The sequence below is a fragment of the Rhinolophus hipposideros genome, assembly GCF_964194185.1.
Source record: "Rhinolophus hipposideros genome assembly, chromosome: 20".
NCBI classification, from domain to species: domain Eukaryota; kingdom Metazoa; phylum Chordata; class Mammalia; order Chiroptera; family Rhinolophidae; genus Rhinolophus; species Rhinolophus hipposideros.
In genome coordinates, this window is record NC_138066.1 from 51,365,898 (window position 1) to 51,384,286 (window position 18,389).

The 18,389-nt window shown below is 57.3% G+C and overlaps 1 protein-coding gene across 7 annotated transcripts in view; it reads right to left on the minus strand.

Moving 5' to 3' along the window:
- The window catches only part of RBFOX3 (RNA binding fox-1 homolog 3), a 367,870-nt gene that overhangs the window by 224,230 nt on the left and 125,251 nt on the right, over nt 1–18,389 (minus strand). Inside the window, exon 1 of one of the 7 annotated variants that reach the window (XM_081029628.1) lies at nt 6,606–6,714. The exons of the other annotated variants lie outside the window; for them this stretch is intronic. The gene's annotated coding sequence lies outside the window, so the exon portion shown is untranslated. Of the gene's footprint in view, nt 1–6,605; nt 6,715–18,389 lie in introns of those variants that run through there. 7 annotated transcript variants of the gene reach the window in all.

Sequence of the window (18,389 nt, forward strand, 5' to 3'; positions counted from 1 at the left end):
TGTGCTAAGACTGCGATGGCACATGCAGGGGGCAGAGGGCGCGCTGGTTGTCTTTCACTGAAGTGGTTCAGAGACCACGCTTAACCACTGGGGCTCACGAAACCAGGCGACTCCCATGTGGTGGCCGCAGGAGCTCAGCAGGCTGACATTCCTGCCGACAGCAAGGAGAAAGGCAGACAGCAACCATCCTGTGTGGGGAAGGTGCTGTGCCAGGTCTCGCGGCGCCCAGGATGGACGAGTTACCTCTGTGTTCACATCCACGTCCCCTCTGACTCAGGCACACAGCCCTGGCTCCTCCCTGGACAACAATGGCCCAACTGGTAAAAAGAATCTTTTTGTTTTTAAATAACTTTTTCTATTTCTCAATTATAGTTGACAGACAATATTAAAAAGAATCTCTACTTTTTCTTTAAATGTGTTCCTTCTCTCCCACTCCAGCTTCTGGAAACAGAAACAGGTGAGCAGCGCTCGGAAGCAGCCCCTCGTCCCGCCCCAAGACGCCTGGCGGAGTCCTGTAAGTGACAGGGACATCTATGGAGTAGGGGCCTCCAGCCACATGACTATCACCACTGGGGTCTGCACTGCAGTGGGGTTTTCTGGGGACAGGGTGTGGAGTGGGGAAGAGTCCGACAGTGACGAGATGAACCAAAGGGCCCCGAAACTCAGGCTCGCCAACCTCGGGGTTCCCCGTGGTGTGGATGGAGGTGAGTGGGTGGACACGGGAGGAATGAAGGATGCTGGAAGGCTTGGACAGACCGATGTTAGCAGAGAATGGTGGGGAGAGGGTGCAGGTGGGATTAGGCAGGTGCCATGGGAAGTGGGCTGTCCCGGTGCTCTCCGCTCCCGTGCTGAGCAGTGACACCCATTCGGCCATTTCACAGATAGGCGGGGGTCCCGTGTGGAGCAGCCACTGCACAAGCCCCTGGTGACGGGCGGTGCAGGGCCTCTCCCAGGACCCTGCCAGCCCCAGTGCAGCCCTGACCTTGGAGGGTCTCTGCGTCAGAACCATCCCACCACTGAAGCCCAACTCGAAGTCCCCACACCCTCCAAAAGTTGCGCCAAAAGCTGCCACATGGAGAGGACATGGTACCCTCGATGCCAAGAAAACCTCCAGACAAAACAGAAAAACACATTTAAAAAGTCATAGACCCAAAACAGAGAAACCTGGGTGCACTCCCTTTTCTTGAAACGCTTTCACAGCAGTCAGCCCGAGGGGGTTCAGCCCAGGGGCCGGTTCTAGAAAGACAGGGGTTCTCAGGGCAGCCGCATTCACATGCGGATGGTCACACAGAAGGTCCTCCGAGCGGGCGGCCAGCCTGCGCCACCAGGTGGCGGGACTCGGGTACTACCACCCTAAACCCGTAGTTAACTTCAACCAAAACAGGGAGAAAGGAAAGGAAAGGCAAGAAAGACCAGTCAGTCCCTAAGACTCCTTCACGAACCACGGGCACATGCAGTCAACCAATCAACCAATCAATCAATCCAACACATCACCTTGACACAGTCAACAAAACAAACTTGTTTTCCACACTGATCAATGATTTCGGTGGCTGGGGGCCTCTGCCCACAAAGGGCACCTTCCGTAGGGAATGGAGTTCCCTGCTCACGGCCACCAGAAGTGCCCCTGGAGAACCCTACGTGTGTTCCTGTCCCAGACCCTATATTTGGGGGATACAAATTCCCACTCTGTGCCTTTTAAAGCAGAAGACACCCCATATGACCTCTAGCCCCCCGCCTTAACCCCACCTTCCAACCTCAGTGCCCTGTGCTGGGCACTGCCCAGACTGCTCCATGATGGACAGGTCTGGGGGTGCCCCATCTGTGAGCCCCACGGCACCCAGCCCAGTGGGTTGTGGGCAGTGCCCATGCAGACACCACTGTGGGAGTGAAAACCAGCCCCCCATGTGGTGGCTGCACATGCCGGCCCCAGGCCCCCAAACTGCTAGCCTGCCAGGCTTGACGTGAGGGGGTCTGGGGAAGGGGAGGAAGTGTCTCCTGGGGGGCCGGACGTGTCCAGGTGTGGGAGCACCGGGCGAACACGACAACCGGAGGGTGGAGGCCTCAGCTCCCACAGGAGGTTGAACTGTGGCCACCACCCTCCCCAGGGCCTGCAAATGGCTCCTATTTGGAAACAGCCTCTGCAGATGTAACTAAGAGAAGGATCTTTAGATGAGCTCACGCTGGATTAGGGTGGACCCTAAATCTAATGACAGGGACAGAGAAAGAAGAGGAATATTTGACACAGAGGCACAGGTAGAGTGACACACTACAAGCCAAGGACCGTCGGCAGCCCCCAGGTGCTGGGAGCAGAGGGAAGCCTCCTCCCTAGACCCTTGGGTCCCTCGGGCACCTCGATTTCAGACATCTGGACTCCAGAGCTGTGAGATGATAGATTTTTGTGGTTTTCAGCTCCCCGGTTTGGGGTCATTTGTTTGGGCAGCCACAGGACACTCATACAGGTCTCCTTCAGGTGACACCTTCCATGTTACCTGGGTAGTGGCCACCTGGGAGTCAGGCGCCTGAGAGAGCCGAAGCAGGTTAGTCCGTGGCCCCCACCTGGAGCCTGGTATAGGCCCGGAAGAGAGCACCGCTCAGGAGAAAACGGGGTCTCCGGAGGGAGATGAAGGGCGGGGACGGGGGGCAGGACCCACTTGGCAGCTGCTCAGATTTAGTTTGCACCTCCTTTCCCAGCACAGAGGAAAACAAACGACCTGCGAACCCAATGAGAAATGGTGATTCATTACCCCTGATGTGCGATGATGGCTTAATTATTTTTCTAACTGGGGAGAGCCGCTTTCTGACAGCAGGTGCAAATGAATGCTCTACTGTTTTAAGGAGTGATTGGCCCAGGACAGGCAGAAAACTGGAAAACCTAATTAAATCGGGAGACGTGTGAAATAAATGGGGCGGGGAGTTTGGTTGCTGGTGATTCTGATTCTGGAGTGACTGTGAGGGCCCCTGCCGGGTGGGCGTGGGGCGCCGTGAAGCAGCAGCCCCACGGGGTGAGGGGGACCCCAGATGAGCTGCACAGGAGAAGGTGGTCCATGGGCCTGGCGGGGGTGGGGGGCCCTGGGGAGGTTCTGGCCATGAATGGCTGTCACCTCTGGCTCTGTTTCCTCGTCTGCCAGACAATGGGATGAGCAGGGCATGCAAGTGGCAGGTGGGGGACAGAACCAGGAAGCACCTGCCGCTGACTGCAGAGCGGGTTTGGGGTCAGACAGCCCCAGACTGGATCCGGCACACCTCCGGTTCTGACCTGAATCCAGTTTATTCAGCTTCTCTAAGCCTCAGTTTCCTCATCTCCAATGCGAGGACACGCGCAGCCCCTGCCCTCCAGGATATGGCAGGGCTGCCGAGAGCTCAGGCCTGTACAGCTCTCAGCTGAGGCCACCACACAGGACATGCCCAGCCCAGGGGCCAGGTGGGCTCCCCAGGACTGGCAGACCCATAGGTGTAAAGGCCCCCCCCCCCCCCCCCGCTGACATCCTGCCAGGAGCCCCACCTTGACCCTTTGTTATCCCAGCGGGGAGACAGCAGCCTGGCAGAGGGGGAGCAGCTGGGGTCAAGGAAGAGGAAGCCACCCCCCTCCGCCTCTCCAGCCCCGCTCAGACCTCCCCAGCCCCTGCCTCGGAGGGAAAGCAGGCCCCTCACCCACACATCCTCTAGGCTCACTTGTCCTGAGGACCCTCCTGGAGGTCCTCAGCTGGCCAAGCCAGGGGGAGCCAGGTCCCCACAGCACGGCTACCCCCCCCAATCAGTCCTCATGCAAACTGGACCAGTGTCTTTATGGAAAGAGACCTCGGAGCTCTCCCTGCCATGTGAGGACACGGCAGGAAGGCAGCGGTGTGCAGCCAGGACGACGGCTCTCACCAGAACCCAACCAGCTGGCACGGTGGTCTCGGACCCCGCCTCCAGAACTGAGAAATAAACATTTCCGCTGCCCGGCCTGTGGTGTTGTTACAGCAGCCCGAGTGCAGCAAGACAGTCAAACAATGTTGACTGCTTCCTGCGTGCCTACTATGCACGGGGCAATGTTCTGGGGGCTGCAAAGAAACACAAGACTCGGGCCGTGTTCTCCAGCCGCCTAGAAGCCACCAAGGAAGACGCACGTAAGCTATCGGGTGACAGAAGTGCATACAGAGCCATTACACCTCTGTCCACACGTATCTGCACGTACTTAGTAAAAGGGACAACACAACCCTCTTGAATGGACAGGTAAATGACTCAACAATATAATGAAGGTGTCGGAGTGTCCGCCCCGTTATTAGAAGGGGTCACCCCTGCGGGGAGGATGGAGAAGAGGGGGGCTTTCTTGTTTAACTGAGGTACATCTGTATTTTTGACATGCTCAGTGAGCTGGGCCTGCCTTCTCTCTGAGAAGTATGTCATTGTGCTGGAGAGACGCGACGGACACACACAATCACTCACAATGCGGGACGTCAGCCGGGCCTCACGTGTGGCTTGGATTCAAACCAGACGGCGAGAGCTGTTAGGAGGACAGGAGGTTCCCCTGGGACTGGGGGCTGTGCAGAAGGGAGGGCTTGTGCAGAAGCGCAAACGGGGAGCAGAGTGAGGCGGCAGAAGGTGAGAATTCACCCTGGGGGTGGTGGGGAGTGGAGGTGCCCAGGCAGGAAGGAGACCTGTGCACAGGCTTTGACTGGATGGGAACAGATGCAACGGGGGATCGTTCCTTCCTCATTTACATTAGATGAACACCTACTACGTGCCAGAAGCCAGACTGCACAGGCCAGACGTTCCTCCTGCAATGGGGCTGCAGGCACCACCCTCAGCACCGTGAGCGTGCTCTCTCCTGGGTGTGCACTGCCCCATTTATGAAGTAGGGTGATGGGAACACTGGCCTCACAGGGCCACTGGGGGAGGGGGCTGCTGCCGGGGGTGCTGTGTGCTGAGCAGGGCGCCTGGCCTGGGTGAACGCTCAGTGGCCGGGGCTGCTACTAAACGGTCACTCTCATCACAGTGAGACGCCCCCCAACACAGGATCGCTCAGAAAGACAAGGACCTAGTCCACACAGTGACGTACCCAGAGGCGCCTACAGACAAGGCTGAAACCAGCTGCCCCGGAGGCTCCAGCGGGCCAGCCCGGCTCCCGTCACACGTCACCCGAGTGCCTAAGTCCCTGTACAGCTCTGACACCTACAACCTCCAATCCACAGGCGCCCAGGGCATCAGGATAAGGCACGAGATGGAAGGCGGGGCCCTGAGGTTCTGTGCTTAGGCCGGCGAGGCCCACGTTCTGTGGCTGCCTTGACGTCAAGTTCATCTGAATAACAGTAACAACAACAACCACCAGAATTCTAACAACAGACCAACCTGAGCTGATAAAAAATCACCATCATTTTTCTTGATTTCATGGTCTCTCCTGTCAGGTAATTTTTTCTTTAATTTATGGAGGTAAAATTCACATAACACAAACTAACCATTTTAAAGTGAAAAGTCCCCTCTACCTCGTTCCAGAACGGTTCCATCACCCCAAGATAAAAATCCTTTAGCTTTTAAGCACTGATTCCCCGTCACCTGCCCCCTTTCTCCAGCCCCCATCGACCACTGGCCTCTTTCTCTCCCTGCGATTCGCCTGCTCCGAATATCCCACGTAAACAGTCATATGACGTGTGGTCTTTGGTGTCTGGCTTCTTTTGCATGAACGATTGCAAGGTTCATCTATGTTGTACCAGGTATGGAGAACTCCATTCCTTTTTACGGCCGAGTCATATTTCACTGAGAAGAGAGACCCCAGTTTGCTCATCCACTCTCTGCTGATGGAGACTTCTGACTGTCGCGAAGCCAGCTCCTATCGGTACACGTATTTATTTGGGCAGCTATCTGTTTTCAGCTTTGAGGAGGCACGTACCCAGGAGTGATGCTGCAGGGTCCCATGGTATTTCTACGCGTTCCTTTCTGAGGAACCCTGTTTTCACAGCAGCTGCACCATTTTCCCTGCCCACCAGCGATGCGTGAAGGTTCCAATCTCTCCACTTCCTCCCCAACACTTGTTATTACCTGTTTCTTTGCTTGTTTGTATTCTAGTGGTGTATGAAGAGGCTGCCAGCTTGACATACTTGACCTTCTGAAATCTGTGAGTGATACGCAGGGGTAGCTGGCATGACGCCTCTGGCCCATATGGAAAATTCTAAGCAAGAAATGAAGAGCAGGGCCGGCCCGGTGGCTCAGGCGGTTAGAGCTCCGTGCTCCTAACTCCAAAGGCTGCCGGTTCGATTCCCACATGGGCCAGTGGGCTCTCAACCACCAGGTTGCCGGTCCGACTCCTCGAGTCCCACAAGGGATGGTGGGCTGCGCCCCCTGCAACTAGCAATGGCAACTGGACCTGGAGCTGAGCTGCGCCCTCCACAACTAAGACTGAAAGGACAACAACTTGACTTGGAAAAACGTCCTGAAAGTACATACTGTTCCCCAATAAAGTCCTGTTCCCCTTCCCCAATAAAATCTTTTTTTAAAAAAAAAGAAATGAAGAGCCAGGGGAGGCAGCAGGGAAGGGATTTGTCCCCTCGCCAGGCCCCTCCTCCTGTCCTGTAATCGTCACCTGCCGGCCTGTTTGCAAGCCTGTTGCCCCCACAGCCCCTACTGACCCAACAAGGCTGTAAGTCCGTGTGGGCAGGACCGGAGGCAGCTTCTCTTATATGTTTCCAGTCTCCCACGGTGCCTGAGACAGAGCATCCATTCTCTTATTCACCCAACAACTAGTCGTCGAGCACCTGCTACGTGCCAGAGCCGGGAATGAGCCCCAGCCCGGGCCTCAGGGGCAGTGGACGAGCACTCACTCAGCTGTGCCTGGTGGACAGGCGCACGAATGAATGAATGCTCATCGTGGGGCCGATTACATGAGAAATGGGGGGGGGGGTGTGCACCGGTAAGTCTGTATATACAGACTGTGCGTGCATGCATGAGTGTGAAGTGTGTAGTTGCGTGTATGTGTGTGATGTGCACGTGTGTATATGTGTATGAATGTATGTGAGTGTGTGTGTAATGTGTGTGATTCCTGCCTACAGCCGGGGGACCCCCAAGGCCCTGTGTACCCCAAGCCCCCAGGCTTCCCCTCCCAGCCAGATTCCCAGCTCCCACTCAGCCACAGCCAGGAGAACAGGCCACCTCTGCCTTGTCTCTCTGCCACCCCCAGGAAAAAGGAAACAGGACATTTTCCCAGAAGGCTCTGCTGCTTTAATGAAATGAGGGAGGGGCAACTGCTTGAAAATACCACTTGCAGACGAAATTTTAAAAAGGAGAGAGACTGAAACAAAAAGCGAAGCGATTGCCAGCCCTGACCATCGTCGCTGGAGACGGCTGCCCGCGTGTCCCTCCAGCTCAGCCCGGGTTTCAGGCAGGATGTCTTCTTATCCCAGCTGAGAACCTACCCATGGCGGTGGAGGCTGAGCTCCCCAGAGTCTGAATTATCCAAAAGGAAGGCTCAGTCTCGGGGCAGAAGGCGGCCATTGGTCTGGCTCTCCTTCAAGAACCCGCGGCATCCGGAAAGCACTGAACCCCGGGGCATGTGGGGAGGGACCACACCACAAAGGACACCCACTCACTGGGGTCCACAGATGGGACAGCACGGGAGCCTGTAGGAAGCCACCAAACACCCTGCCACCAAACACCCTGCCCCTGCCCAGAAGTAAGGACTGCACGCCTCATGCTTCCCCAGGCTGGTCACACCTAGAGTGTGCCAAGTCCAAGGTCGGTGGCAAGAAGGCTCTCGGTGCTACCAGAGTCACAACCATAGAGACCAAAGACCAGCTTCCTTTCCCTGTGGCCGGTCCACACCTGAACGGTAGGTGGGAGGTAGGAGGGTGCTGGGCAAGCTCCCAGCGAGCCCACTCGAGCCCCCAGCCCAGGAAGAACTCGCACCTGCACGCACCAGCCTGCACCAGCCTCCCGGGGCCTGGCTAGCGGCCACTCTCATTGGCTTCCATGGGGCACACAGCTGCCATGCCATCTGCAGCACCGTTGGCAGCCCTGGGCCCTGTGCCCTTAGCAACTGGCCCCGAGGCCTCGCACGTGCTGGAGGTGGCGACCCTGGGACCTGCCCATCTGCTCTGAGCGCTGAGGGGCTTTGGGGAGCAGGTGCGGTGGGCACAGAGGGGCACGTTGAAGCTGTACAACGAGAGCAGGCAACACAGTGCCCCCTCTGCAGGGACCGGCACGGGGCGGGCACAGGGGACGCAGGCTGGCTCCGGGCAGCAGGAAGATAGCGTCTGGAGGCCCTGCCTGCCTGAGCCATGCAGGTCTGCCCCGGGCACCCTGGACCCCACGTGCTCAGGTATCACCCTCAGAGCCCCCACCCCGAGGCCCCAGGGTCCTGCTGCCAACAGCAGGGACTTGCCAACAGCATTTTGTAATAAATTGCAAATCAGCAATTGCCTTACTGAAGAGCAAGAGGGAAAAAAAATCACTGTAAACAAAATCTCTGTTGCCACGGAGACCATTAAAAATAGCTTGCCCACCCTGCCCCCTCCTTTCCAGATAATATACAGCTGAGTTCCTTCACACCACGTTATTCTTACTTTTTAATTATGAATAATTTCTTTCTTTCCATAGGAAGGTGGATTCATGCACAGAACTTTCCAAATGAAGACACCCCCTCCTCTTTAGGATATATGTCAATATGCACACACCACTGCCTGTTTATGTCACAGTTAACCCCTCCTGCCCCACCTGGTCTCCCAGTCTGTCTGTCTGTCTGTCTGTCTGTCTGTCTGTCTGTCTGCTCCACAGGGACATGCCATGGGTTCTGAGAAAGCAAAGGCACATCCAGGGGAAGCCTGGCCAGGCTGAGGGACTGCTGCCAGAGGAAGAGACCCCCAGGGAGGGCAGGCACGACAGAAGAGGCGTGTCTTTCCCGCTGAGACCAGTGATGGGGCCTGCATCTGTCCATTTTCCCCAGGCAGCTCCTAAATGCCCACCACCAGAAGGCACTCAGCCACTGCCTGGCAGCAGGAGAGGCCGGCATGGTCCTACCCTCCATCCCCAGAGGGCTCCCAAGGCACCAATTTCCCCAGCTGCCAACACACACACAAAACGGCTGGCGCCCACGGCCTTCTCTGCACGTGGATAAAACCACACTGCAGTCACAGCTGCCAGGCTGCAATTTCAGCCAAGGGATCTGAGTCTGGGTGCTCCAATGGCCCCCGAGACCACTCAGAAGTTCAGGCCACACTGCACCGCCTGCAACGGCTGCCGGAGCCACAGTCCCTGGGCTGCAGCCCTGAAAGCAGGAGAGACCCTCGGTGCTGCTTTAAAGCCCAGACGGCTTGCAAAGAGGCAAGGCCCTAGCAGGCAGAATGTCACCCAGAGTGGGCCAAAGAGGGGGCTCCCCGAAGGGCAGGCTGCGTGTGGGACTGGGGTCCCCCGAGCATGCTGCAGACCTCAACAGGAGCCCCACACATGCTGGGGCCAGCTTCCACCACCCAGCCAAGGTCGGACCCTGAGGTTTCTGCTCCCCAGGGCTCCCGGAGGGACCTGGAAAATGCCACCCCCGCCCCTTTCTTGCCCTACTCTCGGATGGGTGGTGCCAGAACAGAGTCGTGCCAGCCCAGGAGGGCAGAGCTGCCCACAGGTGCCTGCCAAGGGACAGGTCCAGCACATCCAGGAGGGGCCCCAGCGTCAGTGGCTTGCCTGCGTCTGCAGCCCTTGGGGGCTCGCTCCTGGCCAGATGTGCCCTGGTAAGAACCCCTGCCAAGCCCCCCCCTCCTGCTCTGCCCACCTCAGAGCCCACAGGCCTCCTCCTTAAGCAGGCCCCCATCCCAACCTGTCACTCACAATGTGTGACAGAGACAGCATCAAAGAATCCCCATTCGCACTTCCCGGCCCACTACCCCTGAAGGGCAGCCACTAGTTTTAGGGCTGGAGACAGTAATAGACCCAGCTTCTGGTGACGGAGGACAGCACCCTCTCACCTGAGCCCCGCTGGGCCCTGGGGAGGATCCCAGGAGAATAAGGAAGGAGGGCACTGGGGCCTGCGCTCCCGCACTCCCTCCTGCTGGGAGGCCGGGCTCACATTTCAGAAGCCCAGACTTGTCTGCCTAGATGCGACCCCCTGGTTCTCCCAGCACAGCTGGCTCTTGAGACCTTTATAATCTAAGGCAACACAGATGAAAAAGTCCCCCGAGACAAAACTCAGGAGAGGCAAGCTGGACCAGGGACAGCCTGTTGCAGGGACTCCGGTGCCTCCCACCTGGCTGGCAGACACTTCACACCTGGCTGGCAGCTGCTTCACACCTGGCTGGCAGACACTTCACACCTGGCTGGCAGCTGCTTCACATCTGGCTGGCAGACACTTCACACCTGGCTGGCAGCTGCTTCACACCTGGCTGGCAGACACTTCACACCTGGCTGGCAGACACTTCACACCTGGCTGGCAGCTGCTTCACACCTGGCTGGCAGACACTTCACACCTGGCTGGCAGACACTTCACACCTGGCTGGCAGCTACTTCACACCTGGCTGGCAGACATTTCACACCTGGCTGGCAGGTTCTCTTACACCTGGCTGGCAGGTTGGGCAGAACTCAGGTTCCTCACAGGAACCCTGGGCAAGATTTAGCATGGTTCCCATGCCAGGGAGGGAAGAGGGTGGCCCCACCTTTCCCACTTTCTCCACCTCTGCAGAAGGTGGGCGTCTCTCCTGGCAGAGCTCACAAAGCAGCGAGGCACTCGGCTAGGTGGTAGGAAAGGAGAGCGCCATGGATTCTGCTGCAGGCATCAACTCCACAGCTCAGGGAGAGAGGCAGTGTGCATAGCAGGCGGGGGCTTCTCCTGGTTTCATGGCACCCCCACCACAGGCCAAGGCCGCCTGCCCCTCTGCCTCCTTCCGCACACCCTGGGCAGAGGCGGACACACTCACTCCTGCAGGCGGAACTCAGAGAGAACACCCGGGGCTCCATCACTGTCCCTTCCCGGGACCAGCCGTGGCCTGGCTTCTTCCTGGGGATTGAAACTCCCACCGTCTCTCTCAGGGAACCCTCCAGCCAAGGAGAGTTCAGACTCAAAGCCAGTGGGCCTCTTTCCATCAACCACAGACGAGAACATGTGCTGGGAGGATGTGGAGAATCTGAACCCGGGGACATCGCTGGTGGGAACGTAACGTGCTACAGCTGCTGTGGAAAACGTACGGAGGGTCCTCAAAAAGCTACACACAGTTACCATACGACCCAGGGTTCCTCTCTGGAGCACACACCCAGAAGAAGTGGAAGCAGGGACAGGAACAGACACCTGGACACCTGTGCTGGCAGCTGTATTACTCGCGACAGTCAGAAGGTGGAAACAACCCCAGTGTCCGTGGACAGATTAAGAAAGAAAATGCGAGTTTTCCATACAGTAAGTATTTATTCAGCCTTAAAAAGGAAGCAATTCTGACCCCTGCTGAATGAACATTCTGCCATTTTACTAAATAAAATCAGCCAGTCACAGAAGTACAGGTACCATAAGACCCCACTTCTCTGAGGTCCCCAGGGTCGTCACAGAGACAGACAGTAGGAGGGAGGTTGGGGGGGTAGGGGTGGGGAGTGAGTGCCTCAAGGGGACAGAGTTTCTGTTTGGGGAGATGAGGAAGTCCTGGAGACGACGGTGGGGATGGCTGCACACAATGTGCAGGTACTTGATGCCACTGAACGGGACATCTAAAGGCAGTTGAAAGGGTAACTTTTACGTTCTGTGTGTTTTCCAGTGTTTTAAGTTTTTTAAGAGTCTCTGGGATGCCCCATGCTTCATCCAGCTGGGCGGCCGCGGCCGCCTCTCCCTCCCCACAGCCCCCGCCCCCCATGCATGCTCACATGCATTTTCCAAGCTAAAAGTCAGCTGAGCTCTGTCTACAGCAAAGAGAAGTACCTGCCCAGCCCCATTTTTCCTCCATCAGATAATCTCCTAAAGCAACTTGGCAAAGGAGGGTCCAAACTACACCTGCTGATGTCGTGAGAGGAGGCTCTTGGGTCAGAAGGCTGCTCAGTGCTGCTCACCTGTTACAATCAAGTGACACGCCGTGTGTCAGCTGGGGGCCTGCTTCCCGTGGCCCAGAACGAGAAGACACGCACACTGACCCCCACCTCAGGGGTGTCGCTGGACATGTGGCTCAGCCCCCCACCAACATCCCTGCTTCTTAGGGAGGAAGACCAAGAGAGAACATCAGAGGTGGACAGCGAGGGACAGGCCAGGACCAAGACACAGAGCTGGGAGGGGCCATGCCAAGTGCTCACAGCATCCCGAAAGTCTGGTGGCACTCCACTCTGCTCAGACCTGCCGCTTGAGAAGAGACCTGGGAGAGGAGTACCTGCCACAAAGTGGGCATTGCACAGGTGAGGGGCTGGCTGGCCACAGGCTGGGGGCGCTTCCGCAGAACCAGGGGGCAGGTTCAAGGCCGTGGAACCCGTCTCTCTGCTAACTCAGAGGAGGTCACAGCCCAGCTACAACGTGTGCTTCTTTAATTTACAGCAATTACACTCACATTCTGTGGAACAAATAGCTGTCACGAGCCCTGACTTCTGCGTGTGGGTAACATGTCTGCTGGGTGGGAGGGACATGACCACCCGAGCTAGAGGTGGCAGCTCTGCCACCTCGAGACAGCACGAGCTTGGGGAACCCCTGATCTCTGATCCTCAGTGTCCTTGTCCCCACATGGGGTAAAGCGACTCATGTCCCACCTGGGAGGCCCCTTCCTGGAGTGAGTGACCGTCACATATGACCAGAGACGTGAAAGCACTTTGCAAAACGCAAAGCACCAAGGAATGTGAGGGCATGGCTCCTTCCATGTGCGTTCCAGACGCGGGTGGCATTCTGGCTCCTTCCATCTAGCAGTCACCGGAGACACCAGGTTAACAGGTGTGTCTCCTTTCAGGCAAATCTGATGTTTAAACAACAAACGGCTGACGATTCGCTTCAGAAAACACCCCTTAATGTGGGAATGGAACAATCCCAAGTGTGTTCTAAATACGATGCCGTTGTAAACAATACTTGTGCACCTACAGGGTTTTCAGAGCACGTGCGTGGCACCGAGTCAGGGCCGGGGGCCCTTGGCAGGTGTGCGGAGTCCCCTGGACTCCTGGCTTCCGGGCCCCATCCAGCCCCGTCCAGGCCCTCTCCTGCCTCTCAGGGAAGGGTGACCTGCACTGCCCCACTCCAGGAGGAAGGGCCCAGGGGCTCCTAAAGGTTTTGGGGTATGTGGGGGGGGGTCTTCATGGGCACAGCAATTAATGGGCAGAGCCAGGAAAGCTTCGCTGTCCTGACTACACAGGAGGACACGAAGCCCCCCAGTTCTCACGCCCCTGGACTCCCCCCATGGGCCTCTTCTATTGGCTGGCTTTACTCTATTGCTTGGTTGTCATAAACCCTAACTGTGAGTATGACACCTTTCTGAGTTCTGTGAGTCCTTCTAGACAAATATTGGATCTGAGGGTGGTTTTGGAACCCCCAGAACTTGAAGTTGGTGTCAGAGTGAGGGTGGCCTTGTGTGGACTGCCCCTCTAACGTGGTGGGACCCCTCAGCTCCTGCAGACATGGGCTGGGGGTCCTCGGCAGGAGCCCACCCAGCGGCCCAGTGAGGGGACCCCTCCAGGCCCGAGGGCCACGCCCACCCCATGACATCACCTTCAGCCCCTCTGCTCTGAAGAAAGCACAGTGTTGAGTCCAAATCAGGAAGAGGCGCACGAGCCTAGCTTGGAATTGCAGCCCAGGCGCAAACCATACGTGGCTGGCACTGGATACGGACGGGGCAGCGGGGCCACAAGGCCGAGGGCTGGGGAATGTGGGTTCAGCACCCCAGACAGGGGACGCCGAGGACTTCCACACCCTGTATATCCGACAGGCACCAGCGGCCACATGGCCCCAGGCAGCAGCAGCAATGCCTTCCCCTCCTCCTGGGCGAGGGGCCACCTTCAGGGCCAGAGGAGGACAGAGGAGGGAGAGGGAAGACGAGGGAAGTGAGGAGGAGACAGGGAGACAAAGTGGTGGAGACCCCAGGAAGGAAGCACACAGAGCCCCGCAAGCTGGAAGGAACCACGCCCAGCGGTCCACTTTGGCCGTCACTCCACAGTCCCCTCCTATGGCCAGCGCCCCATCTGCACACACCTCCTCGTGCACAATTTCAGCACAATTTCAGCTCCTCTCGACAGAATCACACCCCTCAGGCAGGGCCAGAATAATGAAAAAAGAAAGGAAGCAGAAGGAAAAACTGAAGTGTCAACGTGGAACCATGTCATCTCATTTCATTAGGGCTTCTTGCAAGCCCCTCCCTCCCTCCCTCCCCACCCCCTCACGGGGCTTTAGGGGGAGGAGAGAACATGCTGTTGAGATGCTGTTTCTGCCATGGGCTCCTGCTCGTCACCTGTCCATCAAAGGCCACGGCCACTGTCAGGAGCTGAGCAACGTCTGGAGCCAGCTGTGCCCTGAGGGCTCTATTAAAATCCAACCCTGACCAGAGGGGAGGGGAGTGTAAAGGCTGCTGGCTGCACCCGGGCCGGGGACCCAGGGAGAGCAGAGGCATGGAGGGCCTTGTTCACACGCTTTGTTCTGGGGGGGCCCCAGGGAGAAAGGGGTGGCTGGGCAGGGCGAGGAGAGGTAACGAGAAGCCCCTCTGAAGACCAGAGGGCAGGGCGGTCCCGGGTGTCCACACGCAGAAGGAAGCTGGTGTGGGAAGCAGCTGGGGACAGGCTGGGTAGGCATAGGAGGGAGGGCTCGGTCCAGCCTCGCAGCAGACACACGTTTCCTTCTGGAATCTCTAGCCCCCCAGCATCCTGTGCAGGCCCCCACACCAAGTGTGCAGAGGGCGGCCCTTACTCAGATGGTGCCCCCGAAGGCCTGGGCCACCCTCTAGAGCTACAGCATGTGGCCCAGCCTCACACACACTTATTCCCGTGTAGCTGTGGGGGGTGAGGAATGCAGCACTGGGAAGGGTCCCCAGGGACGAGCACTCAGGGCTGGGCTGGGCCAGGAGGGAACGCTGCAGTCTATGCCTGTCTCAGACTGCACATCTGCACCCCAGCTGCCCCCCGCCCCCATCTGGGAGCCCGGGCTGGGAACTGGGGCTCTCCCTGACTCCTCTGCCTCCATCACTATGGACTCAATTGTGTCCCCCCAAAACCTATGTTGAGGCCCACCCCCAACATTCCTATTTGGAGACCTTTAAGGTCATTAAGGTTACATGAGGCCTTCAGGGTGGGGCGCTGCTCCAGTAGCTAGGGCCCTAAAAAGATGAGACACCGGGAACACTCAAGAACCCACGTGCACAGAGGGAAGACCAAGAGAGGGCACGCAGCTGCCTCTTGGACACGTTCACTCACGCTCACTCTTACACCCCCATGCGTATACACCCACACGCACACATATAGGCACACACGTGCACACATGCGTGCACACACACGTCCGTGAGGCTGCTTTGCCTCCCAGCTGCTCTGTTCACAAAGGTGGCCGCTGGCAGGGCCACGTCCCCAGGACACGGTACCAAGCCTGCTGGGTATGGCTGACATTCCACCTGCCGTGGCAGCCACGAAACCGCTGTGTCCTGCCAGACCTCTAATGGCCGGGCATCCCACCCTCCTGCCCTGACAGAGTCCAAGTCCCCTCTCCCACTTGGCCGTAAGAGTAGTCACAGGGTGGCCACCATGATATATAATGTCTGAGAATGAAGTTCATGAACTTGTTGCAACGCTGTTCCTAACCTTTTTTGATATCAGAGGGATTATTTATTATGAATTTGTACCAACTAGAGAAACAGTTTACCAAGTTTACTATTTGGAAGTGCTGAAAAGGCTGCGTGAAAAAGTTAGACGACCTGAACTTTTCGCCAACAATTCATGGCTCTTGCATCACGACAATGCACCAGCTCACAGGGCACTGTCTCTGAGGGAGTTTTGAGCCAGTAAACACATAACTGTATTGGGACACCCTCCCTACTGGCCTGCTCTGGCCCCCAATGACTTCTTTCTGGACCCAAAGATAAAGGAAATATTGAAAGGAAAACATTTTGATGACATTCAGGACATCAAGGGTAATATGACGATAGCTCTGATGGCCATTCCAGAAAAAGAGTTCCAAAATTGCTTTGAAGGGTGGACTAGGCGCTGGCGTCAGTGCATAGCTTCCCAAGGGGAGGACTTTGAAGGTGACCATAGTGATATTCAGCAATGAGGGATGGAGCACTTTTTATAGGATGAGTTTGCAAACTTTATTGTCCAACTCACAGCTGTCTACTGAAATGCACCCCCTTCTCCCTCCCTTCCTGCTCCTGTAGTTACTAATAACCCCCAGAGACACCCACACAAATGATGCAGTCTCCACAGTTGTACCTGGGAGACATGGTTTACCCTGGAGCCTCTGCCAAGCTGGAGGGGACAACCGAGGGACACTCGTCACTGTCTGAGGCACAGTGGAACTGCAGTGGCTCGTGGTGGCTGTCCTGCAGAGCTCACCCCTGGCCACCATATCCAGGCCTGGGCTGCCCACAGCCCACCTTGCATACCCAGCACCTTGGCCGGAATCCGGGCCCCTCCCAGTCTAGTCTCAACTGTGTCCGGGTCCTTCCCCTGGGCTCCACCCCAATTGCCCCACCCACGTCCTTTCTCCTGCCAAGAGGCCCGTCTGCTTTTCTGTTAATCTAAGTCTCCCCTTCTTTCTAAAAAGGCACCTCTGTGGTCAGGGACCACCTGCTCCTCTGAACTCAGTGCCACCATCATCCACACAACCCCCGACGTGACCCATGACTGCGATCCACTGAGAAGGTAGATGAAGCTTCCCGCACATTCCATCCAGCTCGCTTTCCCAGAACCAGGAAATCCTCAGCTGCCCACAGCTCCTACCCAACCGGACTCTTCCCCGGCCTCCCAGCAACTCCCACCAGTGACTGCCCCCCACCCCAGTGTCTGCCCCCTCGTGCTGCTGATGCCAACACCATCTCTACAACAAGCAGCCACTGGGTGCACCTGCCGTACACACGCACACACACGCACACACACGCACACACGCTCACAACTCCACAGGGGGAGCTCCCGCCGCTGGCTGTCTCTTGCACAGACACCAGTGAGGGGCCAGCGGCCGGCACAGTGGAAGGTCATCCTGGCCCCCAGGCAGCAGTGACATCTCTACTCCACAGAGCTCCACCCCACACCGAGTCCCATCCTTGGCCTTGGACCATCCCCTGTGGGGAGAGGGACAGAGAAGGAAATGGGGACAGGGGACTGGCAAGGAAGGGGTGGCAGTAAGGAGAGGAAGGTGGGAAAGAGAGGGTGGCCCAGACAGAATCCAGGATCCGAGACAAGGCGGAAGCCCACGATGGAAGGGCCGGAGTTTGGATGGATTGCCACTTCTCGTCGGGCCCGCAGGCAGCAGCAACTTTACTGAGAAGCCGGGGTGGTGCCGGCTGCCTGTGGCTGCAAGGCTGGCTCCACCTGAGGTGCCAGCCTGGACCAGAGAGCAGAAGCAATCTCCCCGCGCCCCCCTCCCGCATCGTCACCATCTGCACCCCCTCACGGCAGCCTCCTTCCCAGGCACCTGCCCAGCACCAGGTAAGACACAGCCAGACTCCCATTCCAACTGTCTTGCCACGTGGGGACCAGGGCTCCATTTTACACATGACAACACTAAGGCTGGGAAAGTTGGCATCGTGTTGGAGTCTCTCACGTTGTGACCCAGGATCGGCTCCAGCTCCAGGGCCCATGATCCCTGCACTTTTTTTTGCTTTCAGGAGGAAACAGAGGATTTAAAATTGAAGCACGGCCTTTGATCTGTGTACCCAGGCTTCTGCTCAACCCAGGCCCGGTGCACAGATCCTGGACCTTGACCTGGGAGCTGGGCTCTGGGAATCCAGAGAGAAAGACGGGGGACACAGGATGTGGGGCTCTGGCACCACACGAGCCACCAGATGGTCCCCACAGGAGGCGGCCCGTGGTGGGACGCTGGTCCCCCCCGCCCCGATTCCCTGGAGATACGGCACCAGCCGGGTTTGCCCAGTGTTGTACTGGGCCAGCAGCACGACCTCTGGCTTCAGAAAGGCGTTTGTGCGACACCAGCCCAGCCCCTGGATAACCATCGTTTTTACAGGAGCAGGAAAGACTCGGGAGACTAAGCCTGTCCGAAACCTCATCCAAGAAAAAAAATTCAGGCAAGAAAAAAAGTGGAAAGTAATGACTGAAAACTCCTTCCACACGCCAGTCAACGGAAACCAGTGTTGACACTGAATGAGTCCGTCCAACCCATAATTTAACTGTCCTTTTCCAGGGACTCTTAACCAGAAAGGCGATTTCAAGGCCAAATACAGTTTTGAAAATAGTTTTGTTCCTAGAGTATAAATATTATTTACCTCATACTATGCTCAACAACTATTATTTCTCATCTGCCAACAGGCCCGCCCGTAAGGACGCAGGGCGCGAGGTCGGGC